We start from the raw sequence: 26,788 nt of genomic DNA, 5'->3' as shown, positions 1-26,788 counted from the left end.
TGGAAAAGAATACCCTATGCAAAGTGAGGCATCTTGGGTTCAGTAATAATTGACTAGACAATGTAGAAATGTTTTTACCAAACAGATAAGGGAGATTGTAAATGCCACCAAAAATTGAGTACCTATGTTATAGGAAGGGGTGGTGATTCTGGTGAAAGCCAACAATATCCTAATCATGGCTTGTAGTTGTAGAAAGTAGTGTTAGGATGGTAGTTTTGATCCTTCCACTAGGTTTTGATAGAGTGAATACTAAGTTTGTGTAACATATTTTGAGGTAGAGAGGACACCTGAGTGTCAAAATTCTATCGATTTGAACAAATGAGGAAAAATTGGACCTTTAAATCTTCACATGTGTGAAGATTCATAGTGGCTCTAGAAAATAAGTCCTTGGGAGTGTGAATTCCTTTATTATGAAATCTTAAGGCACACACCTAAGGAAGATGGGCCAAAGGAAGCCCCTGAACTTGGATAAGAGGCGACCACTAGAGGTTGTTTTGATTGAAAGATAACCATCTCAAAAACTATATTTGGTCTACTAGAGCCAAAGCTTCATAGCCTGCCAGACACACCAGGTTCTCTTAGCCATAAAAATACCTTTGATTTGAATGGATTCTAGAATAGAAAAATGCATCCATAGCCCAATCCCCTTCCAAGCAGATCAATGTAATGGGAAACTAGATGAAATACAATATCTAAGCAAAAATTTTCAAGCTTTGTTGTTAGAGATGACACAAACAATCCATATAGCACAAAGAGCTAAACCTCATCTCTAAGTAGAGAGAATACCCAACCTACTAGATTCCCATAGAAGGTAATAAAAATCATAAGCCACATGGTGGAATCCTCTGTGATTATTAAAAGAAGCCCAAAGGAAATCATGAAGGAGTTCTCTAGATAAATATAAAAAAGCATTAGAAGGGTCCGAACAAGAAGATTAATACACATGCGTGACAATTATTTGAACAAACCTAGAATTTCCTAGCCAAAGAGAGAGGCTTGGTAATATAGTATAAGAAATTCTTCTTAATTATAGCAAGAACAATATTCCATAAATCAACAAGTGAAACTTGAAAAGCAAAGGGAATGCCTAAAAACTAGAAAATTTCTCCATGCCCAATTCACTTCCATCCAAAACCCACAAACCAAAAGGGTGTGGGAAGGAAGGATTGCCAATAAAATTGAGTCTTATGCCATTGGATGGTAGAGCCTGAAGCCATACAGAAGGTGTCCAAACACTGAAGGGCCTCCTTGATATTTTTATCCTCTTCAAGGAGCATAAGAAAATAATTATTCATAAAGCTCCCATTAACCAGCTATTGAGATGATTCATGAAAGGCAATGCCAAAAAATAGCCCAATAGAAATGGAGTCAGCCAACAAATAACCAAACCCTTCAACTATTGGTATTATGAATGAATTGATTATGGGTTGCATTGATGTTTTGTCATTGATGTCAACACTAGCTAATATGGATGGTTATCGATAGACAAGTTTTGGTTACCGATAGAAGATCTAGTGTTACCGACAGAAGAGATTATCTTTTGGACACTTCTAGCATGTTTGGATCAGTGAAGTATATTGGATTTCATGAGTTATATGCTCCATGAGCATGTTTTGGTCAGTTGGTATTGGCTTGGTAATTGGATGTTATCTTACACTCTAGTAAACCCTTACCGGCACTGGTTTAAGGCTTTAGCGATAGAGCTTTCATTGAGGAATCATGACAGAATGCACAATTGGTGTTGGTGCAACTTCTTCGAGGATTTCAGGATGCTAAAGATGTTTGTTGATCATGCTTCAATTGCTTGAAGACATTGCTTTTGTGTGGTGGACCCAGAATAGGTTTGGAACCTATCTAGGTTATAGACTGGTATCATGCTAGCGTGTACTCTACACATTACCTGGATGATTCGAGATGTTTTATGGATTTGTTATTATTGTTTTGATCTTAAGCTGACATGGCATATCATTGTAATAAGGAATTATGTGATGGTATTATTATAATATCTTTAGGTGGCCGACCTAATTGGTTTAGGCCTTAGGGTTTGTATAAATAAGAAGTAGAAACTCTTTGTAAAATAATCATGGTTATTGAAAAGGTCATGGTCAAGGAATGTAATGTGCGAGTATTCTAATATCATTTAGGCAGAGGAGTTGATCGATCATTGGTGACCGGATTGGATTCAGAAGAGGATTTAGTCCTCCAACATTGAGCTTAACTGGGACTATAATCAGGCATAGTAGAGGCTATTTACAGTAGTTCACTCTAATGAATTGTTGTTCATTTATCTTGAGAAGGTTGTATCCTCTTTGTAGTTAGTGAGACTCTTTTTTTTTTAGCAGTACACTCTAGGCAGTGTGCCTTCTTGCAAGTGCAGGCATCTCATTGTAACACATACTTTCTGCAGAAGTATCATCTGACTATGGGTAGGCTTTCCACCATGGTTTTTCCCTTTTTGGGTTTTCCACGTACAAATCATGGTGTTATGTGGTATGATTTCTTTACATTGATTATCTATTTAATTACTAAGTTGTATTTTTTACCGGTATGTGTTTCTATCGGTATTTGTTTGTGCTTTACCGATACTTGATCTGTTTAAGGTTATATTATGGATTAAAAGTTATAATCTGTTAACAAATGATTCACCCCCCCCCCCCCCCCCTCAGTTTTTCACTAGTTATCCCAACAATTGGTATCAGAGCCTTGGTCATCTTTTGCAGAAGCTTAACCGCTTGAGGTAGATCCTATGGCAGCTAACACTTCTAATCCATTGGCAGCTATTTTCAGAAGATAAATATCTAAGCTTGATAGAACAAATTATGGGATATAAAATTATAATGGAGACTCATCTTAGATATCTTGGAAAGGATATTTGGGAGATAACATAGAAAGGATACACACCTTATGATCTGACATCCGGCAATCCTACTCCTGCACACTTGGACAATAATATTAAAAATGATTGTAGAGCTAGAGAAGCCCTCTTGTGTGCACTTACTGATCAAAACATTATGGGATTGAATGACAAATCATCAGCTAAGGTTATATGGGATAATTTGCAAAATTTAAATGAAGGTGACCCTACTGTCAAAATTGCTAAATTTGATGGTTATCGGGTAAGGTATGAAAACTTGAAAATGGAAGAAAATGAAAGAATTGCTTTGTTTATGGAAAAAGTAAATGAGATTGTTATGGGAGTTCAATGTTGTGGAGGATTTCTAGGTGAAGATGAAATAGTTTCCAAAGTCTTGAGAGCCCTTCCACTGGCTTATAAGATGAAGGCAACTGCAATTAATGAGCTAAGAACAATGGCAAACACTTCAATCAACAAAGAGATTCTGGTTGGGAAATTATCTACTTTTGAGCTTGAAGAATTTGGATCTTCTAGATTTGTAAAGTCTGAACCTACTTTTCATGCCTCATCATCAACATCTACCAGCAAAAGTGATTGGAGATCCCTATGTGCAAAAGAACTGGAAGACATGAGGAAAGAAGATTAAGAGCTTGAGCAACTTGAAGCCTTATTTGCTAGAAGAGTACCTAAAGGTCCAACTGGAAGTAAGTGTGAAGGAAAAACACCTTTTAAATGTTTTTCATGTAATGGAAAGGAATGGGTGTTCTATGCCTTCAAGGAAGATGAACCAAAACCAGCTATCAAAAATGAAGAGAATGCCCTGGCAGCAAAAGTTGAAGATAAGGATGAATGGGTAATTGATAGTGGATGCTCACATCATATGACTGGAGATAGAAATAAATTTTTGTCCCTGCAAGAATTCAATGGTGGTCAAGTCAGATTTGGAGATGACAAGGCATGTATGATCAAAGGTAGATGTATTATTTCTTTGGATGGCAAGCATAACATTGATAATGTCTATTATGTAGAAGGTTTAAGGCATAATATTTTGAGTGTTGGTCAATTAGTTGATAAGGGTTTTCAACTTCAGTTTAAAGATAGAAAATGCAAAATCATTAACAAAATTGGTTTGGAGATTGCAACCGGTATTCAGATAGGAAGTAACATCTTTCACCTGAACACTGGTAATAAGACATGTTTTATTGCTCATATTGATGAGAGTTGGCTATGGCATAAGAGGTTGTGTCATGTTAATTTTGATTGTATTGTTAAGATCAATTCAACTAAGGTAGTTAGAGATATTCCTAAAATTATGAAGCCTCATAATCTGATATGTAAGAAATGTCAATTGGGTAAGCAAGTCAGGAGTTATTTTAAGAGCATACATGATAAATCTAATGATGTACTTGATTTGATTCACACTGACTTATGCGGTCCAACAAGGACTAGAAGCTTTCAAGGTGATAGGTATTTCATGTTGATTATTGATGACTGTTCTAGAATGATGTGGATGACTTTTCTAAGGGAGAAGTCTAAAGCTTTTGAGAAATTTAAAATCTTTAAAGTGAAGGTTGAAACATAAACTGGATTGGAAATTAAATGTCTAAGATTAGATCATGGTGGTGAGTTCACTTCTCATGACTTTAACAACCATTGTGAGACAAATGGAATCTAGAGACAACTATTTGCACCTAGGACTTCTCAGCAAAATGGAGTAGTTGAAAGGAAGAACAAAACTATTTTGGATGCAGCTAGATCTATGATGATGGAAGCCAAATTGCCTCATATCTACTGGAGAGAAGTAGTGAGTACAATTGTCTACACATTCAATAGAGCTCACATTAAAGGTGAAACCAGTAAGACTCCTTATGAACTATGGTTTGGACATACACCTACTGTTAAGTATTTCATAATTTTTGGAAGTAAATGTTATATCAAAAGAGATGATTCAATTGGAAAGTTTGTTCCTAGATGTGTTGAAGGAATATTTCTTGGTTATTCAATTCAAAGAAAAGCATATAGATGTTATAACAAAAGATTGCAGAAAATTGTGGAAAGTGCTAATGTGAAAGTGGATGAACAATACATAAATCATTCTATATCATATGATAGGAATCCGGCAGTGGAAATGATCATAATAGAACCAACAATGCCTCAACTGGTACAGGAAGCTGAAACAGTTACACCGGCACTATCAGCAAATTTAACTGTGACTAATGATCAGAGTGGTGAACCTAAAGTTCAAAAGACTCCAAGGTATGTAAGATTAAATCATTCTGAAGATCAAATTATTGGAGATGGAAAAAGGGAGTAATGACAAGAAGAAAACTAGCAAATGAAGAGGTATGTCTTATTTCTCAAATTGAACCAGCAACCATTATTGAAGCTTGTAAGGATAAACATTAGTTAAAGGCTATGGAAGATGAATTAGATCAAATAGAGAAGAATGAAACTTGGTCTTTAGTTTCTCGGCCTAAAAATAAGAATGTTATTGGAACTAAATGGGTTTTTAGAAATAAACTGAATGAGGATGGTCAAGTTATAAGGAACAAGGCTAGATTAGTTTGTAAAAGATATTCTCAAATGGAAGGAATTGATAATGGCGTGACATTTGCACCTATAGCTAGAATTGAAGCTGTTAGACTATTTCTTGCCTATGCAGCTTATAAGAACTATAAGGTTTATCAAATGGATGTCAAATGTGCATTTTTGAATGGTGATCTTGAGGAATAAGTTTACATTGAGAAACCTAATGGATTTTCACTGACAAATGACAAAGACATGGTTTGTAGATTGAATAAATCTCTATATGGTTTGAAACAAGCTCCTAGAGCTTGGTATGCAAGGCTAGATAAATATCTTTTGAAGTTTGGTTTTACTAAAGGCAGTGCTGATAGTAATCTATATTATAAGATCACTGATAATGATATTATGATTATTGAAGTTTTTGTTGATGATATCATTTTTGGAGGAGAAGATAAATTGTGCATGGAATTTGCTAACAACATGAAAAATGAATTTGAAATGTCCATGATTGGTGAGATGAATTTTTCTTAGGTTTGCAGATTACTCAAACTGACAAAGGCATTTTTATCTGTCAAACTAAGTATCTGAGGGAATTGTTGAAAAAGTTTGGTATGGAGAATTCCAAACCGGTAAGTACTCCTATGGCTACAAGTGAGAAATTATCTATCAAGGATACTTCTTCACCGATAAATCCAACAAGGTATAAATTTATGATTGGTGGTCTATTATATCTAACTTAGACTAGAACGGATATTATGAATGCAGTAAGTATTGTTTCAAGATATCAAAGTAATCCTAAAGAAAATCATGAATGTGCAGTAAAGAGGATATTCCGGTATTTGCAAGGAACAACAGAATATGGTTTATGGTATTCCAGAAATGATGATTTCACTTTATGTGTATATACTGACGTAGATTGGGTAGGTGATACTGATGACAAGAAGAGAACTTCTGGCGGATCTTTCTTTCTTGGAAAGAAATTGGTTTCATGGATAAGCAAACAAAAGTCATGCATTTCTTTATCTACTGCAGAAGCTGAGTATGTTGCAGCAGCAGCTAATTGCACTCAAGTTTTGTGGATGAAGCAAATGTTGAAGGATATCAGGGTAAATTGTAGTGAACTGGTACTTATCTACTATGATAAGTCTACAGCTATTGACATGTCTAAGAATATGGTATTTCACTCTAATAATAAGCATATTTCAATAAAGTATAACTATCTGAAGGACAAGGTAGAAGAAAAAAAAGTCAAATTGGTTTATGTGAACACTAAAGAACAGATTGCAAACATATTCACTAAACTGTTGTCTAAAGAATCATTTGAGTATTTGAGTGATAGGTTAGGGCTTTCTACCCCTCTGACAAAGAGTTGATTGATGAAGTTTTTCATCAGTCTGACATGTACTATCAGAAACATTATTCATTCCGACACTGATGAGTGGTGCTACTACTCAGGGGGAGTAGTCAGCTTTTAAATTTAGAGGTTTATATAATTGCTTTGATATTTTGTCAGGTTTCTGGCATTGATGTCAAAGGGGGAGAGATAGTAATGTGAAAAATCATTCTGAACTTTATAGAGATATCATTCACAGGGGGAGAGCTATTGATTGATTGGTTGTCTTCCAAAGGGGGAGACTTGTTTGGCATCTGTTGGTACTTAGATGTTTTTCACATCTAGTGTTGCCATCAATGCCAAAGGGGGAGATTATTGGAATTATGAATTAATTGATTATGTGTTGCAATGATGTTTTGTCATTGATGTCAACACTAGCTGATATGGATTGTTATCGATAGACAAGTTTTGGTAACCAGTAGAAGATATAGTGTTACCGACAAAAGAGATTATCTGTTGGACACTTCCAACATGTTTGGATCAGTGAAGTATATTGCATTTAATGAGTTATATGCTCTTTGAGCATGTTTTGGTCAGTTGGTATTGGATTGGTAATTGGTTGTTATCATACACTCTATTAAACCCTTACTGGCACTAGTTTAAGGCATTACTGACAAAGCTTTTATTGAGGAATCATGACAGGATGCACAATTGGTGTTGGTGTAACTTCTTTGAGGATTTCAGGATGCTGAAGATGTTTGTTGATCGTGCTTCAATTTCTTGAAGACATTGCTTTGGCGTGGTGGACCCAGAATAGGTCCAAAACCTATCTAGGTTATGGACCAGTATCATGCTAGCGTGTACTCTACACATTACCTAGATGATTCAAGATGTTTTATGGATTTTTTATTATTGTTTTGATCTTAAGCCGACATAGCATATCATTGTAATAAGGAATTATGTGATGGTATTATTATAATATCTTTAGGTGGCTGACCTAATTGGTTTAGCCCTTAGGGTTTGTGTAAATAAAAGGTAGAAACTCTTTGTAAAATCATTATGGTTATTGAAAAGGTCATGGCCAAGAAATGTAATATGAGAATATTGTAATATCATTTAGGTAGAGAAGTTGATCGATCATTGGTGATCGGATTGGATTCAAAAGAGGGTTTAGTCCTTTGGCATTGAGCTTAACCGGGACTATAATCAGGCATAGTAGATGTTATTTCCAACAACCCACTCTATTGGATTGTTGTCCATTTATCTTGAGAAGGTTGTAGCCTCTTTGTAGTTGGTGAGACTCTTTTGTAATCAGCAGTATGCTCTAGGTAGTGTGCCTTCCTGCAAGTGCAGGCACCTCATTGTAACACATACTTTTTGCAGAATTATCATTTGACTGTGGGTAGGCTTCCCACCGTGGTTTTTCCCTTTTCGGGTTTTCCATGTACAAATCATGGTGTTATGTGATATGATTTCTTTACATTGATTATTTGGTTAATTACTAAGTTGTATTGTTTACCGGTATCTGTTTCTACCTGCATCTGTTTGTGCTTTACCAGTACTTGATCTGCTTAAGGTTATATTGTGGATTAGAAGTTATAATATATTAACAACTGATTCACCCGCCCTCTCAGTTGTTCACCAATTATACTAATATCAACAACAAGAACATATAATGAGGTCACAAGAGGGCACTTTAAACGAATGGTATGAAATAGTTCAAAAAAAGAGGACTATTGGCTATTTATAGTAATACAACTAGAGGCATCCTCAAAGAGCATATTAATAGATTGAATGAAGTGAGGGCTAATCCCTAGAGTACCTAGCATGTCCAAGATAAAAGGCCACTCAATGCAATCATAAGCCTTGGAAAAGTTAATTTTGAAGAAGAGGGTGATCTATTGGGAATGACAGGCCCATTCCATCCCCTCCCAAATAGAAATGATATTATACATAAAGAATCTGGATTTAATGAACCCAGTTTACTCAAGATGAACAAAAAGTAGGAGCATGTGATGGATTTTTAAAGCCAGATGTTTAGCAAGTTGATCTTGTAAGAAACATTCAATAGAGTGATAGACCAATAGTTGCCAATATCCTTTGGATCTCTAGGGTTGGTAATAAATTTTATATTTGCTTTATTAATTAGCTAGCCTAAGGATTGATTATGAAAGTCTTCAAGATAGAATTTGTGCAGGTCAAAACTCACACAGAGCCAAAGGACTTTATAAAATTCACATGAAAAACTATCATAGCCCAAGGATTTGTCATCTTCCATGTTGTTGACTACTTCCTTCAAATCCTCTAAAGGGAGTAATTGCTCACTGAAATTGTATTGATTCTTTGATAGTGATAACTCAATGATGAACAGATAGTACCAAACCAGTACTGAGAGGGGGGGTGAATCAGTACAAGAAAAAACAAAATCCTAAACCGGTTTGTCAATAGACACTGTGCATAGGCAGACATACAATAACTTCGGTCTTAAACAAAGTACAACCGGAAAAACCCAGAATAACTAAGACAAGCATAAACCGGTTGACACTTATCTTCTCATAAAATCTAATACTTCATTTCCATTTCACCCTAGTGTATGAACAGGTAATCTACCATCAAAGATATATATATATATATATAAACAACTAGATCAATATGATTCACCGCTTGACAGAAAACAACATAGCATCACATGAAAAAGACATCACATATGACACACATATTTTTCACGTGGAAACCCAACTGGGAAAAACCACGGTGGGGATGAATACCCACAAGCTGTCTTTGAACTCTTTTGAAGTCCGCTCTATTAGGAGCCTTGTCTGGTTAAAGACTGATACACCAGGTTCTGTTAGGAATCGATCTTGTTAGGGATCAGCCGATTAAGGGTTAAACCCTATTAAAGGTTACCTTGTTAGAGGATTTCAAGAACTTAATGGTTTTGAGTCACCCTATTAAAGGATTTATAGTAAGCCGGTTAAAGCTACCCTGCTAAGGGATTTCCCAACTGTTGAAGTGGTTAGAGATCAACAAGTATTACAATGATCTGGTAACAGCACTCAATGCCAATGTAGATCCACTTTAGCTCCTCTTCACCTTTTGCACTTACACTCTGTAGGTATCGCTTCTTTCTTCTATTTTGGCAAGAATCACGTATCTCTTCTCTTGGATACACACACACAACTTTTGCCAACAACTCAGAAAGAAACACAACATCAACCTTATAGGAAACAGATAGGTTGGTAGCATAAACCCTAAATGCTAAACCTATTAGGTTAAGCAATTCAAATGGTTCAATCCTGACCGTTGAGCACATTGCATTAAATGCAACAGTCTTGAACCAATCTCAATACATTTTCCATCATTCGTTTTCCACCGATTTCATGGCGGCTGATAACCCATCACATGTTATCACCATTTACAGACTTCGCACATTCCCGAGGTAGATAGGAATAATCTCCTTCATGCAAGATCCTTCACGTGCACAAGGCTGATGTGGTAGCATGATCTGTTCTTCCTTACAATGCTAACTCATCACACAAAGTCATCGATTGAGTCACACAGGCTTGAGGCACTTCAACCGGAAACCCTAAAGTTGAGACTACCAACTAGTAGTCATATAAAGCTTCCATATGTTAGTTCCCATAACCACATGCCGGTTCACAATGATACCGGTTCTCACATATACCGGTTCTCTCCTTTTTAGCATATTGACATCAATGACAACATACAATGTCATCATATCCTCATACTGGTTCACATAATTCCAACAATCTCCCCTTTTGGCATTGATGGCAATATACAAAGATATCTCTCTGCTTCACATATTCTCCCCCAATTTCTGCAGATATCTTCTCTGCTTCTCTTCTTCTCCCCCTTTGACAACAATGCCAAAGTGGAGGCACAAGCTTCCTTGTTCCATTATACTGCTCCCCCTAAGGAGTAGCATCCTTCAACACATCAATCCAAAAATAATTTTACTATGCAATACCTGACTAATGTGGAGCATATACCTTTAGTTTACCTCATGAAGGGGCAGCACCCCTAATTCACCTCTTAAGTACATAAATGTAGCCTTTGGGAGAGGCTTGGTGAATATGTCTGCTAACTACTCCTTACTGGAAATGTGTTCCAGTGCAATCTCTTAGTTTTGAACCTTTTCCCTCAAGAAATGATACTTAAGCTCAAAGTGCTTGGTTCTAGAATGTAAAACCGGATTCTTGGAGGTGTTAATTGCACTAGTATTGTCATTAAGTATACTTACTGGTTCAGATACAGGAACTTTGAAGCCATTCAATACATGCTTCATCCAAATTGTCTGAGTGCAGTTCATGAAAGCTGCAACATACTCTGCTTCTGCTGTAGACTGAGAGATACAACTCTGCTTCTTACTCATCCATGAGACCAGTCTACCACCAAGAAAGAATGCACCACCAGTTGTGCTCTTCTAGTCATCCACATTACTTGCCCAGTCAGTATTTGTGAATACTTTCAAGTTGAAATCCTTGCTATATGGATACCAAAATCCATAATCAATAGTTCCCTTCAGATACCTAAGAATCTGCTTGACTGCAACCAAGTGGGATTCTCTTGGGCTTTTCTAGAACCTTGCAGTAATGCCAACTGCATGTGCAATATCTGGTCTGTTATGCACTACATAATGCAACTTACCAATCATTGATCGGTATTCCTTCTCATCAACCAATGTTGAGTCATCCTCTTTGGATAGTTTACAACCGGTTTGCTATCTTTCATGCAAAAGGTCTTCAACACCTCTTTGACATACTTGGACTAAGTGATAAAGATTCCATCTTTCATTTGCCGGATCTGTAGTCTAATGAAGAACTTAATCTCCCCTATGAGTGACATCTCAAACTCTTTCTTCATCTCATCTGCAAACTCATGACTCATCTTGTCATCTCCACCAAAGATAATGTCATCAACAAATACCTCACAGATTAGGATCTGATCTCCTTCAGACTTCAATTAGATATTGCTATCTTCGCTTGTTCTCTCAAATCCAATCTTCACAAGATGGGAGTGCAAGCATTCATACCATGCTCTAGGTGCCTACTTTAGACCATACAAGGCTTTATGTAGCCTACATACCATGTCACTATCTTCAGATAGGACAAACCCATCTGGTTGCTCTATATACATCTCTTCTTCAAGTACACCATCTAGGAATACAGATTTTACATCCATTTGATATACTTTGAATCCTTTAAAAGCTGCATATGCAAGAAGCATATGAACTCCTTCCAATCTGGCTACAAGAGCAAAGGTTTCTCCATAGTCTTCTCCTTCTTCTTGGGCATATCCTTTGCACACCAGTTTGGTTTTGTTTCTAATCATCGTGCCATCCTCATTCAGCTTGTTTCTAAAAACTCATTTGGTGCCAATGATATTTTTATACTCCGGTCTGGGTACCAAAGACCATGTACCATTTTTCTCTATCTGATCAAGTTCCTCTTCCATTGCCTTGATCCAGTTTTCATCTTTATGTGCCTCTTTGAATGATTTAGGCTCAAATTCTGAGATCATACATGAGTTTTCTCTGACCTTTCTTCTTGTAAGAATTCTTGCATCCTTATCTCCTATGATCTACTTAGGATCATGATTCAGCTTGACATACTAAGGAATGGTCTTGATAGATTCCTCTTGCTTTTCTTCTTCATCCTCATCTCCATTAGTATCAACATCTACATCTACTAGTGTAGGAACACTGTTACTGGTACTTGGTTGACTGACAACTGGTTCCCAGAAGGTTACAACTGGTTCATTTACCACTTGCTCATTGTCGGTTTCCTCAATTTTCTTAGAGGTTTCATCAACTCTTACATTGATGCTTTCCATAATTCTCTGAGTTCTATTATTGAAACACTTGAGAGCTTTTCTCTTGGTGGAATACCCTAGGAATATTCCCTCATCACATTTCATATCAAATTTGCTCTAGTGTTCACTCCTCTTGATGTAACATTTGCTACCAAACACTCTAAAGTAGCTAACCACAGGTGTCTTACCAGTCCAATACTCATAAGGAGTTTTATCCTTACCTTTCTTAATGAGTACCCAGTTCATTGTGTAGACTGCAGTGCTCACCGCTTCTCTCCAAAAGGTGTGAGCTACCTTTCCTTGAATCAACATAGTTCTAGCTGCTTCAACCATAGTCCGGTTATTCCTCTCTACTAGGCCATTCTGTTGTGGAGTCCGGGGGGCAGATAGTTGCCTCTTGATGCCATCTTCTTCATAGTACTTGTTGAATTCACCGGAAGTGAATTCCCCTCCTTGATCAGTTCTCAGGCACTTGATCCTTTTACCGCTTTCCTTCTCCACTAATGCTCTAAAGGATTTGAACTTTACAAAAGCTTCAGACTTATCTTTCAAGAATGTGACCCACATCATTCTTGAGCAATCATCAGTGAGAATCATGAAGTACCTATCACCCTACACACTCCTAGCTTTCATAGGACCACATAAATCAGTATGCACAAGATCAAGAAAATTGTCAATAGTGAAAGGTTTACCTTTAAATGTTGAGGAAGACATTTTCCCTAGTTGACACTCTTTGCACAAGGTATTTTCCAGTTTGCTTAGCACCGGCAACCCTCTAATTGCCTTGATCTTACTGGCCTTCACAATATTATCAAAGTTTACATGGCAGAGTCTCCTATGCCATATCCAACTATCATTAAATTTAGCCATAAGACATGTACTTATATTTGCATTCAGCTGAAATAGGTTACCTTTGGTCTGCATGCCAGTGGCCACCAATTCACCATTCTTTCCTTTGATTCTGCACACTCCATTCTTGAATTCCAGAGTGAGACCACTGTCATTCAGCTGGGCAACACTCAGAAGGTTGTGTCTGAGACCATCAACCCAATACACATTGTCAGCACTACTCTTTCCATTCAGAGAGATGGACCCTCTGCCTTTGACCATACATGGTGCATCATTACTAAAGTGAACCACACCACCATCATACTCTTCCAAATATAGAAACTTTCTCTAGTCACCAGTCATATGGTGAGAACAGCCACTGTCAATAATCCACTCATTGGAATTATCAAAGAGGGAGACAAGAGCCTTCTTGTCTGACGCATCTTCCTTGACAACAACAAACACAATATCTTCATTTTCTTCATCCTCTGATTCCTCATCAACTGCCACAAAACAATTTCTCTGGTTTCCTCCTTTGAATTTCTTGAACCTTTCTGGTTTGTCCTTGTTGTCGCCATTAGGATAGTTTACAACAATATTTCCTATCTGGTTACAAGAAAAGCATTTCAAAGGGAGCTTACCTCTGTATTTGCCGGTTCCTTTAGGAAGTTTCTTGGCAAGAAGAGCTTCAAATGCCATCAGAATCTCCTCATCATCCATTTCTCTGCTCTGTCTTGGTTCACCACTAGTGCTAGCTTCTTTTCCTTTTTTGGATGGTACAATAGAAGCTTTAAAAGCTGATTCAGTCTTTTGAACACTGCCATCAAAACTATTTAGCTCATAGGCTGTCAGCTTTACAATGATGTAGTCTAGGGATACCTTAGTCTTGTCTATTGATCTCAACTCCTGAATAGCAGCAACCCTTATTGCATAGACTAGTAATAAGGATCTTAGGACTTTGCTTACTACAGTGGAATCTTCCATTTTACCACCTGCACTCTTGATATCTCCAACAATAGTTTTGATTCTTATTCCATATTGTTGAATGGTCGCACCTTCAACCATCTGCATGTCTTCAAACTTCCCTCTAAGGCTTTCTTCCTTAGCTTGTTTTACATGCTCATCATCGCCATAGATATTTTCAAGAGTATCCCATACCTCTTTGGGATTTACCTTATCTTGGACATCAATAAACTCAATGTTAGATAAACTACTAATTAGGGCTTGCATGACTTGCCCATTCTCCTACATCTCTCTCTTTTGGTTATCGGTGAGAGTACTAGTAGGGGCAACATAGTCATTCTCAACATAGCTCCAGTGTTGAGCACCCATGCTTCTGATGTATATCTTCATTCTGTCTTTCCATATACTAAAATTTTCTCTATTAAACTTTGGACTTCCCTCTTCATCATTATATTGGGATCTTTACCTCAAGCAGTTAAGCTTATAACATAGAGGACTTGGAGGATGCTTTGATATGAATTGATAACTCAATGATGAATGGATAGTACCAAACCAGTACTGAGAGGGGGGGTGAATCAGTACAGGAAAAAACACAATCCTAAACCGGTTTGTCAATAGACACTTTGCATAGGCAGACAGACAGTAACTCCGGTCTTAAACAGAGTACAACCAGCAAAACCCAGAATAACCGAGACAAGCATAAACTGGTTGACACTTATCTTCTCATATAGTCTAATACTTCATTTCCATTTCACCCTAGTGAATGAACAAGTAATCTACCATCAAAGATATATATATAAACAGCTAGATCAACATGATTCACCGCTTGATAGAAAACAACATAGCATCACATGAAAAAGACATCACATATGACACACATATTTTTCATGTGGAAACCCAACTGGGAAAAACCACAGTGGGGATGAATACCCACAAGCTATCTTTGAACTCTTTAGAAGTCCACTCTATTAGGAGCCTTGTCCGATTAAAGACTAATACAACAGGTTCTGTTAGGAACCGATCCTGTTAGGGATCACCCAGTTAAGGGATGGCTAGAATACCAGGTTAAGGGTTAAACCCTATTAAAGGTTACCTTGTGGTGTAGGAGCACCCTTCTAAGGTCTTCCTCCTTTTGGTTTTTTTTTGGTGTTTTGCTTCATTAAGAAGCCATTGTAAATGTAATAAGAGCCATGAGCTCATTAGTCTTAATTAAGTCCTAGTTTAGGTCCTAGGTTCTCAAGTCTTGGTTGAGGTTTCTTGTGGAGGAGAGGGTAAGTGTGCCATTGATGATTTTGGGGTCCTTTTAGCATGGTGGTATCCATAGGCTAGCCCAATGGTAGGCCTAGGAGTCAAGAAAAGCAACATTGCAAAAGTTGCTCAAAAGTTGCAAAAAGTTGCATGACAACTTTTCAAAGTTGTCAAGCAACTTTTCCACCTAATAGGTCAAAAACCTTAGTTTAGCATGGATAACCCTAATTTTGGCACACAAACCAAGGAAAGGATATTATATATTACTACAAACCCTAAAATGATGGGTTGGATATTAGTTTTTGTACGGCCCAAGAAAAGAGACATTGACTGTGACTGTAATTTTGTTGCCAGTCGGCACAAATGGAGCATCAAAGAGTGATAATGGATTGTTTTACAGACTAAAATATGTTGAGAGATTTTTGTTGTGTTTACTCTTCCATTTTGAGAAATTAGTTTTAGTGTGTTGTGCAGGTTTTGAGTCCTTTGTAAATATTTTGTAAAACACTCTTTCACTGTCCAGTCTTGGACTGTTTTGTGTCAATGGGTTGACAACTCCTATCCCCAATGTGGAATCAACATGAAACCATGGGGAATAGGAGTGTAGACCCTATACATTACCTTAGAGCAAGAAGGGCCCTTGAAGATGCAGGGAAGCCATCCAAAGACCCACTCCTAGGTGAGACTAGACAATGCCCAACTAGGAAGGGTTAAGGTTGCAGAGGTCTGTGAGAGCAAGGAAGGTCAGAGGAGGATGCACCCTTTGGAGGAGTTGTAGAGGGGTGGGTGGAGAACTATTGGTGGGAAGGAGGAGCTTCCAATAATCTAGACAAGGTGGTAAAAACACCAAACCATCACTGTGACCCTAGCAGGCCTAAAAACCCTCTTAAAAACCCTTAAAAACCCCAAAATTCACCTAGGGCAATGTACGGACACTTGGAGGCCCAAAACCTAGAAACTATTTGAGATTTTTCCAATTGAACATTAGTCCTTTTGGGGAGTTTCACAAGTTGGTTCATTGTTTGCAAGAGAGAGCCCTAAAAGTCCGGAATGGAGGCCTAATTGGGCTCATTCCTTGTAGCCCTATTTTGTAGGGAAGAAGCAAAATAGAGAGATTGGTAACAAATAGGAAGGTCTAAACCTCTTGGGAGCACATGAATGGATGGAAAACCATGTCTAAGACCTGTCCTATCCTTGCTAGGACCTAAGAAGGTGTAGGACAAGCCAAACCCTTATTAGTCTAAATAAGGGTTCTTTTGAATCTCATGAGTAGGTGAGACCTTAGGAGAAGTATTACAAGTTGTTGGTGGTTGGATTGGGGAAGGTCAAGGGATTCCATAATTAAGGGAAGTCCTAGAGACCCTAGGGTGTGGTTAGAACACCTATTGATCCAAGGAAAGGATCAAAGAGCATAGACTAGGCTAGCCCATCCCAATTCCAATTCCACCAGATTGGTATCAGAGCCAGTTAAAGATTTGGTGGACCGTGCATGTCTCTATATTCTGGTGAATCAGTGGGGGAGAACATAATGGTCACTAATGCAGAGCTGGCTAGGGAGGTAGAAGAGCAGAAGGAGAAAAATAGACTCCTTGAAGATGCTATGATTGAAATAAGGAACAAGTTGCAAGAAGTCATTGATCAGATAGCACAAGAACTCTGGGGTGCAAACAATAGTGATAGAGGCAAGAAAGCTATTGATCTTGATGACATCATACCTAAAACAGACCCCTTAATCAATGAAGAACCTTTTGTAATGGCCATCAAGGCTTTGAATACTAAATCGTTTGAAGGATTGCCACATTTCAGTGGAAGGATGGACATTGACATTGTCATGGAATGGATTGAGGGTATGGAGAACCACTTTGAGTGTGAAGGTGTGATAGAAGCTCAAAAGGTTAAGGTTTCCAAATCTAGACTAAGGGGAGTAGCCTTGACATGGTGGAAATACTTACAAGAGGAGAGGATTAGCCTGGGCAAGCTACCTATTGCAAATTGGAAGGCCATGGTGAGTAAGATCAAAGAGAACTACTTGCCAGAGGACTATGAAGTCCAACTTCATAAGAAGAGACAGGGATTAAAGTAGAAGGATCTTGATGTGGCTTCCTACACAGAGGAGTTTCAAAAGCTTTGTCTTAGATCCAAAGTCCAAGAATAAGAATCCATCAAGGTGGCTAGGTATCTAAGTGGTCTAAAGTGGAACATCCAAGAGGAGATAAGCCTATGGACTCCTACCACTGTCCAAAAGTGTCATCAGCTTGCTGCTAAGGTAGAAGAGAGGAACAAAAGGAAGGGAGACTCTAACAACAGTGGTAGAGGCAAAGGTAGAGATCAAATAAATCACCGAGGTGGTTACCAAAGCAAGGCAAATGAGAAAAGGAATCAAGGAGAGTCCAAGTTGACTGAACATAGGAATGAAACCAATCCCAGAGGAGGCCATTCTAGAGGAAGAGGTGCAAAAGGGGGTACACGTAGGGGTAAAGGTACTAGCAGGAGCAGTTCCTACTTTGCAACCATGAAATGCTACAATTGTGGTCAATTGGGACACCCGACCTATAGATGCCCTGATAAGCCTACATCATCAAACAATGGAAAAAGGGTTTCTTATGCCAATGAAGACACATCAAGCAGCAAGACACCTGAGGTGGACCATATTGAATCAGAGATTGGAGAAAATATGGTGTTCAATAGAGTCTTGATAAGACAGCCGGTTAAGGATGAACCTAAGCATAGGAGAGCATTGTTTAGGGTGAGATGCAAGATCCTTGGTAAAGTTTGCAAGGTGATAGTTGATTCAGGGTCAACTGATAACATCATATCAGATGAGGCAACCAAGAAGTTGAAACTCAAAAGGATACCCCACACTAGCCCTTACAAGGTGACATGGTTGAATCAAGAGCAGAGTGTGCTTGTCAATGAACAGACTTGGGTAGAGTTCTCTATTGGAGGATACAAGGATAAGATCCTTTGTGATGTGTTACCCATGGATACCTATCATCTACTGCTAGGTAGACCTTGGCAATTTGATAGGAAGGTGATCTATGATGGAGAGGATAACTCCATTTCCTTCAAGAAGGACAGTAGAACCTTTAAGACTCAGTCTCTGATAGAGAATGATGAGGGAACCTCAAGAACACCTAGTGTCTTATTGAATACAAGTAAAGAGTTCTTACACTTGCTATATGAGGAGGAGACCATGAGGTGTGCCATCTTTGTGAAGCCAAAGGAGGAGGAAGACAAGTTGCAGACAGAGGTACCCAAGGAGGTGAAGCAAATGTTGCAAGAGTATAAGGACATAGTGAGTGATGGAACACCTGCAACACTTCCACCAAGAAGGTCTATAAGCCATCAAATAGACTTTGTTACCAGTGCATCCCTACCCAATAAAGCTACATATAAGCTCACACCTGATCAAAACAAGGAGGTGGCAAGGCAAGTGTAGGAGTTGTTGGATCAAGGACTGATCAAGAAGAGCATCAGCCCATGTGCAGTCCTAGTAGTGCTAGCATCAAAGAAGGGAGGCAAGTGGAGACTTTGCACTGATTCAAGGGTAATCAATAGGATCACCATAAGGTACAGATTTCCTATTCCTAGGATAGAGGATCTGATGGACTATTTAGGTGGCACCATGTATTTTACCAAGTTAGACCTTAAAATTGGTTATCATCATATTATAATTAAGGAGGGTGATGAGTGGAAGACCACTTTTAAGACCACAGAAGGGTTGTATGAATGGCTTGTGATGCCATTTGGACTCACCAATGCCCCAAGCACCTTCATGAGGTTGATGAATGAGGTGTTAAAGGATTTCATAGGTAGGTTTGTGGTGGTGTACCTAGATGACATACTCATCTATAGCAGAACCAAAGAGGAGCACCTAGAACATCTGAGGTTAGTCCTAGAGAGGTTGCATGAAGAGAAGTTGGCAATAAACTTAGGGAAGTGTGAATTTTTGAAGCAAGATTCAGTCTACTTGGGATTTGTGGTGTCTAAGGGAACCTTGAAGATGGATCCAAGTAAAGTGGAGGCAATCTTGAATTGGCCTGCCCCTAAAACAGGGACTGAAGTTAGGAGTTTCCATGGTTTAGCCCAATTATATAGAAAGTTTGTGAGGAACTTTAGTGGCATATGTGCACCAGTACTTGACACCATAAAAGGAGGCCTAAAAACCAAATTCAAGTGGACTGAACAGGCTGATAAAGTATTCCAATTATTGAAGCGAGAAGTAGCCACAAAACCCATCCTACTCTTACCTACTTTTGACAAGCTATTTACATTGGAATGTGATGCAAGTGGCATTGTAGTAGGGGGTGTATTGAGCCAAGAGGGAAGGCCTGTGGCATTTTTCAGTGAGAAGCTTAATGAAGCAAAGAAGAAGTACTCAACCTATGACTTAGAGTTGTATGCACTAGTTCAGTCTCTCAAAAAGTGGAGGCATTACCTAATCCCAAAGGAATTTGTGGTGTTCATAGATAACCAGGCTTTGAGTTACATTAACACTCGAGAAGCTTAGCAATAGACATTTGAAATGGATGGAATACCTCCAATCCTTTACCTTTACCATCAAGCATAAAAAGGGGCAACTCAAAAAGGTGGCAGATGCTTTAAGCAAGAAGTTGTTGACTGTCCAAGAGTTACAATTGTAGAGCATAGGAATAGAAGGTTTCAAGAACCTCTATGAAGTAGATGAAGACTTATCATCAGCCTACAAGGTCTGCAAGGAGTATGAGAATCATTTTCATGGTGAGTATGTAGAATACACTCTTCAAAGTGGTCTCTTGTTCAAAGGTAATAAGTTATGTGTGCCTAGAGGATCCATGAGAGAAAATCTCATACAAGAAAAACACAATGGTAGTCTAAGTGGACACTTTGGAGTCAATAAAAATTTGGATCTAGTACATAGGTACTACTATTGGCCTAAGTTGCCAAGAGATGTGAGAAAGTATGTGGAGCAATGTGGTGTGTGTCAAAGAGCCAAATGAGGGTCAAGTAATGCAGGCCTTTATCAACCATTACCGGTCCCAAATAGGCCTTGGGAGTGTGTGAGCGTGGACTTTGTAGTAGGACTCCCCAAGACAAAGACAGGTATGGATAGCATCTATGTGGTAGTAGATAGGTTTTCTAAGATGATCCATTTCATTCCATGTAAAACTACTCATGATGCTATCTATGTTGCACATCTCTTCTTTAAGGAGATTGTAAGGATTCATGGACTCCCACTAAGTATTGTTTCAGATACGGACAACAAGTTCATGGGCCATTTTTGGCAAACCTTATGGAAAAGACAAGGGACCAATTTATCATTTAGCTCAGCTTACAATCCACAAACTGATGGTCAAATTGAAGTCATTAATAGGGTGTTAGGCAACTTGTTGAGGTGTCTAACCAAGGAGTATGGGCAGACATGGGATCTGGTCATTCCACAAGCAGAGTATGCCTACAATGATAGTGTAAATAGGACCACTGGAAGGAGTCCTTTTGAGGTTGTCTATGGCAGACATCCAAGGGGAGTGTGTGAACTAAGAGAACTTAGTTCCATGGAGATGAAGAGTGGGAAAGCAGAGGACTTCACTCAAACCATCAAGGAGGTCCAAGAACAGGTCAAGAGAGCCATCCTAGATTCTACTCAAAAACTGAAAGCTAAAGTGGATGAGAAAAGGAGAGAGGTTCAATTCAAAGTGGGTGACTATGTGATGGTCCATCTGAGCAAAGCTAGAATGCAAAGCGGCAAGACTACTAAATTGCAAACGAAGAGGGTAGGACCTTGTAGAATTCTGTCAAAATATGGTGAGAATGCCTACAAGATTGATCTTCCTTCAGATTTGGCTATATCACCAGTCTTTAATGTTACTGACCTGATACTATACAAGGGTGAAATAGCAGGACAAACTGAGAATCAAGCCAAGGTACTACAAGAATTGGATGTGAATGCTTTACCTCAAGTGAAGCAACCCATAGCAGAGGAGATCTTGGAGTCAAGGGTGAAAAAGTCTACTAGACACCAAGTCTATATGGAACACTTGGTGAAGTGGGCAGGTCAACCTGAGTCTGAAGCCACTTGGGTTGAAGAGGGTAGGTTCAAGAAACTTCGTATTGACCCGGCTCTCATTTCTCCCCTAGTTCCTTAAATTTTCTATAGAGGGGGATTATGGTGTAGGAGAACCCTTCTAAGGTCTTCCTCCTTTTGGTTTTTGTTCGTGTTTTCCTTCTTTAAGAAGCCATTGTAAATGTAATAAGAGGCATGAGCTCATTAGTCTTAATTAAGTCCTAGTTTAGGTCCTAGGTTCTCAAGTCTTGGTTGAGGTTTCTTGTGGAGGAGAGGGTAAGTGTGCCATTGATGATTTTGGGGTCCTTTTAGCATGTTGGTATCCATAGGATAGCCCAATGTAGGCCTAGGAGTCAAGAAAAGCAACATTGCAAAAGTTGCTCAAAAGTTGCAAAAAATTGCATGACAACTTTTCAAAGTTGTCAAGCAACTTTTCTACCTAATAGGTCAAAAACCTTAGTTTAGTGTGGAGAACCCTAATTTTGGCACACATACCAAGGAAAGGATACTATATATTGTTACAAACCCTAAAATGATGGGTTGGATGTTAGTTTTTGTACGACCCAAGAAAAGAGACATTGACTGTGACTGTAATTTTGTTGCCAGTCGGCACAAATGGAGCATCAGAGAGTGATAATGGATTGTTTTGAAAACTAAACTATGTTGAGATCCTTTTTTTGTGTTTACTCTTCCATTTTGAGCAATTTTTTTTAGTGTGTTGTGCAGGTTTTGAGTCCTTTGTAAATATTTTGTAAAACACTCTTTCACTGTCCAGTTTTGGACTGTTTTGTGTCAATGGGTTGACAACTCCTATCCCTATTGTGGAATCAATATGAAACCATGGGGAATAGGAGTGTAGACCCTGTACATTACCTCAGAGCAAGAAGGTCCCTTGAAGATGCAGGGAAGCCATCCAAAGACCCACTCCTAGGCGAGACTGGACAATGCCCGACTAGGAAGGGTTAAGGCTACAGAGGTCAATGAGAGCAAGGAAGGTCAGAGGAGGATGCACCCTTTGGAGGAGTTGTATAGGGGTGTGTGGAGCACCATTGGTGGGAAGGAGGATCTTCCACCAATCTAGACAAGGTGGTAAAAACACCAAACCATCACTATGACCCTAGCAGGCCTAAAAACCCTCTTAAAAACCCTTAAAAACCCCAAAATTCACCTAGGGTAGTGTACGGACACTTGGAGGCCCAAAACCTAGAAAATATTTGAGCTTTTTCCAATTGAAAAATATTCCTTTTGGGGAGTTTCACAATTTGGGTCATCTTTTGCAAGAGAGAGCCCTAAAAGTCCGGAATGGAGGCCTAATTGGGCTCATTCCTTATAGCCCTATTTTGTAGGGAAAAAGCAAAATAGAGAGATCGGTAACAAATAGGAAGGTCTAAACCTCTTGGGGGCACATGAATGGATGGAAAACCATGTCTAAGACCTTTCCTATCCTTGCTAGGACCTAAGAAGGTGTAGGACAAGCCAAACCCTTATTAGCTTAAATAAGGGTTCTTTTGAATCTCATGAGTAGGTGAGACCTTAGGAGAAGTATTACAAGTTGTTGGTGGGTGGATTGGGAAAGGTTAGGGGATTCCAAAAGTAAGGGAAGTCCTAGAGACCCTAGGGTGTGGTTAGAACACCTGTTGATCCAAGGAAAGGATCAAAGAGCTAGTCTATCCCAATTCCATTTCCACCACCTTGTTAGAGGATTTCAGGAACTCAATGGTTTTGAGTCACCCTATTAAAGGATTTATAGTAAGCCGGTTAAAGCTACCCTACTAAAGGATTTCCCAACTGTTGAAGTGGTTAGAGATCAACATGTATTACAATGATCTGGTAACAACACTCAATGCCAATGCAGATCCGCTTTAGCTCCTCTTCACCTTATGCACTTACACTCTGCAGGTATCAATTCTCTCTTCTGGTCTGGAAAGAATCACGTATCTCTTCTCTTGGATACACACACACAAATTTTGCCAACAACCTTAGAAAGAAACACAACATTGACCTTATAGGAAATAGATAGGTCGGTAGCATAAACCCTAAACCTAAACCTGTTAGGTTAAGCAATTCAAACAGTTCAATCTTGACCATTGAGCACATTGCATTAAATGCAATAGTCTTGAACCAATCTCAAGATGTTCTCCATCATTTGTTTTCCACCGATTTCATGGCGGTTGATAACCCATCACATGTTATCACCGTTTATAGACTTCACACATTCCCGAGGTAGATAGGAACAATCTCCTTCATGCAAGATCCTTCACGCGCACAAGGCTGATGTGGCAACATGATCTGTTCTTCCTTAAAATGCTTACTCATCACACAAAGTCACCAATTGAGTCACACAGTCCTGAGGCACTTCAACTGGAAACCCTGAAGTTGAGACTACCAACCGATAGTCATACAAAGCTTCCATATGCCGGTTCCCATAACCACATGTCGGTTCACAGTGTTATACCGGTTCTCACATATACCGGTTCTCTCCTTTTCAGCATATTGACATCAATGACAACATACAATGTCATCATGTCCTCATACCGGTTCACATAATGCCAACAGATAGCCATTTAGACACCACACAAAGGCAGTCTTGAAGGGTACGATCTCACTCCAGAGAGGAATCTTGAGCTGTGAAAAATTTCTCATAATGGCAAAACAAACACTTACACAATATCCGATAACTAATAGAGTACTGTGTGAACTTATTTTTTTATTCTTGGAGAGTAGTTTCATGCATGAAGACCCAAAATAAAATCTTTGGAGGTAGGGTCACCAAATTTTAAGTAGTGAAGCCTAGCCTTAATTTGAGCATCATGAGTAGGGTGGGTGTCAACAATTTGTTTCTATTGACACAAATGAGCTACTCAAAGTTGTGTAGGCACAAATAATGGATCGACAATGAGAGCTTTCATAGCCTACCCAAATCCCAAAGTGGTAGCCTCATAAGATTATTAGTAGAATTGAGAAAATTATCGATCATAGATACAAAGAAAATGTGTTGTGTGTTGGATAACTCTATCCCACCACACAATCCAACTAGATTGATAACCTAGATGACATTTAAGATTCTAAACCTATTGGATATGAGACATGGGCTGGTGATGTATCACATATTGATTTAAATAAAAATGGGTCTTAAAAGGCCTCATTGGACCCACCTTCCACTCAATGCCAAATATGATGGGAAAGTGGTCAGATAAAGTGACCTTGGGGAGAGGGACCTTTGACAAATATTGACAAGACATAAATAAGATAATATATTAGGTTGTAACCATTGTACAATCCAACTATTTAAGAACTGTCATTTCTTGCTTGAAAATTGCTCCACATATGCCAAACAACATGCAGATGTTGACGATAAGAATTGGGATTAAAAACACCAATTTATTGCACATGTAAAACCACGCCTCTTGTTTTCCTTCTATCTAGTAGAAAGGCACTAAACCTTTTCTATTAGTCACCACCCCAACCATATTAAAATCCCTACACATGACCCAAGTGGCTAGAGGTATTGAATCTACAATCCATTACCAAAGGGTAGATCTTTCAACACCCTCATTGGGAGAATAAAAATTAATGATCCCAATATAATGGTTTTTAATTGACATGAGGATCCACACAAAATGATGAATGGGATCATACATATGATCAAAAACATAGGAATGCCAATATGGTACAATAAAAGTCACCACAACCCCTTGGCCAGCCTTGTGTTGTAAGGAAAACACAAGGTCATTTGGCTAGATGAGAAGACATGCTATAGAAAGCACAAATGAAGCAATTTTAACTTCCCGAAGACACAAAACAATGACACTAGGATAACTTCGCTGAGTATACCATACATAATACTTTTTAGCAAGGTCAGTAAGACCTCAGAAATTACACAAAATGAAATTCATAATTCAGTTTCCTGCATGCCATCATCATCCTCAAGTGATGAGAAATGATCATGTACGAAAGAAGTTGCAGACTGAAAACTAGGAAAACCCACTTTGTCATTTCTTCGAAACAAGTTTTCCTTCCTCGACATGCCTAGAAGGAATGGGAGAGTGGAAATTTTTTCTAAGTGGGGATAAATGAAAAGAAGTAGGATGAGGAGTTCACACCCAAGATTGACGAATAGAGGCCTCAACCCCATAAGAAATAATACTTTCTTTCTCCTTCTCAAAAGGGTTTGAAACTAGAGGTGACACAATAGAATCCAAGGGCTCAAGATCCTTTTGTGTCATGTTACTCAACTATGAGGCCTTGCCTTTATGTCACAATCATCCATTCTTCTTTACTCTCAGTAACCTCAAGAGGGAGAGGAAGGTTTTGAACCCTTAGGTGGAGTGGGAGCTTGTTGGCATGAGACGCTGCATTGATAATCAGTTGTTGTAATTGATGACAACTAGAATCTGGTGAGTCAGATATCCAATCCGTAGTTCATGATTCCTTCATTCTAGAAGATCGATTGAGGTTCAATAAGGTCCGGTAAGACAAATAGTGTAAACAACAAAGTGTGCAGTTTTGTGGTCAGAAGATTATTATGGTTAAGTATTTTTCTTTGCGGATCTAGGAGATGTGTTGTGGATATGTGTAGCGTCCTAAAATTGCGACACTTGCAATTTCGACTGCATTTCGGTCTTCACGATGGCAACGCAACACGGAACCTGAATGGAGACCCCGAAACCTGATTATGACACCAAAAACTGCATTTTCTTGCACCCTGACCTGAACCTCCTTTGCACCCTGCTGTCCCGGGAGGTGGGACCAGAGCGCCCAGCGCCCTGGTCCCTGGGTCCTATTTTGGGCCCGGTCTCTTTTGGACTTCGGGTCTTTTTGTTTGCAATTTGGAAATTAACTTTCCTGGTCGGCCTAAGGTCGGGAAAATCAGTCTATTAACCCTAATTGGCAAGTATATAAACTACATTTGCCTCTCCCATTTGGGTAAGAAGGACATATGTGGACAAGCGTGGAAACTATACTCAAGCATTCAAGCATTCAAGCATTCCTTCAAGTAATTGATCATTTCAAGTCTCCATTCAAGGCTAAGTGTTGCATTCAAGACAAGGATTCAACCATTGAAGAGGAGATCACATACTACATGCTACATACAACATACAACAATACAACAAACAACAACATCTATACCTTCGCACATAAGGATACAAACATCCTTACA

Source organism: Cryptomeria japonica, chromosome 3, assembly GCF_030272615.1.
Source record: "Cryptomeria japonica chromosome 3, Sugi_1.0, whole genome shotgun sequence".
Lineage (NCBI taxonomy): Eukaryota > Viridiplantae > Streptophyta > Pinopsida > Cupressales > Cupressaceae > Cryptomeria > Cryptomeria japonica.
Note: the sequence above shows the minus strand (reverse complement) of the source record.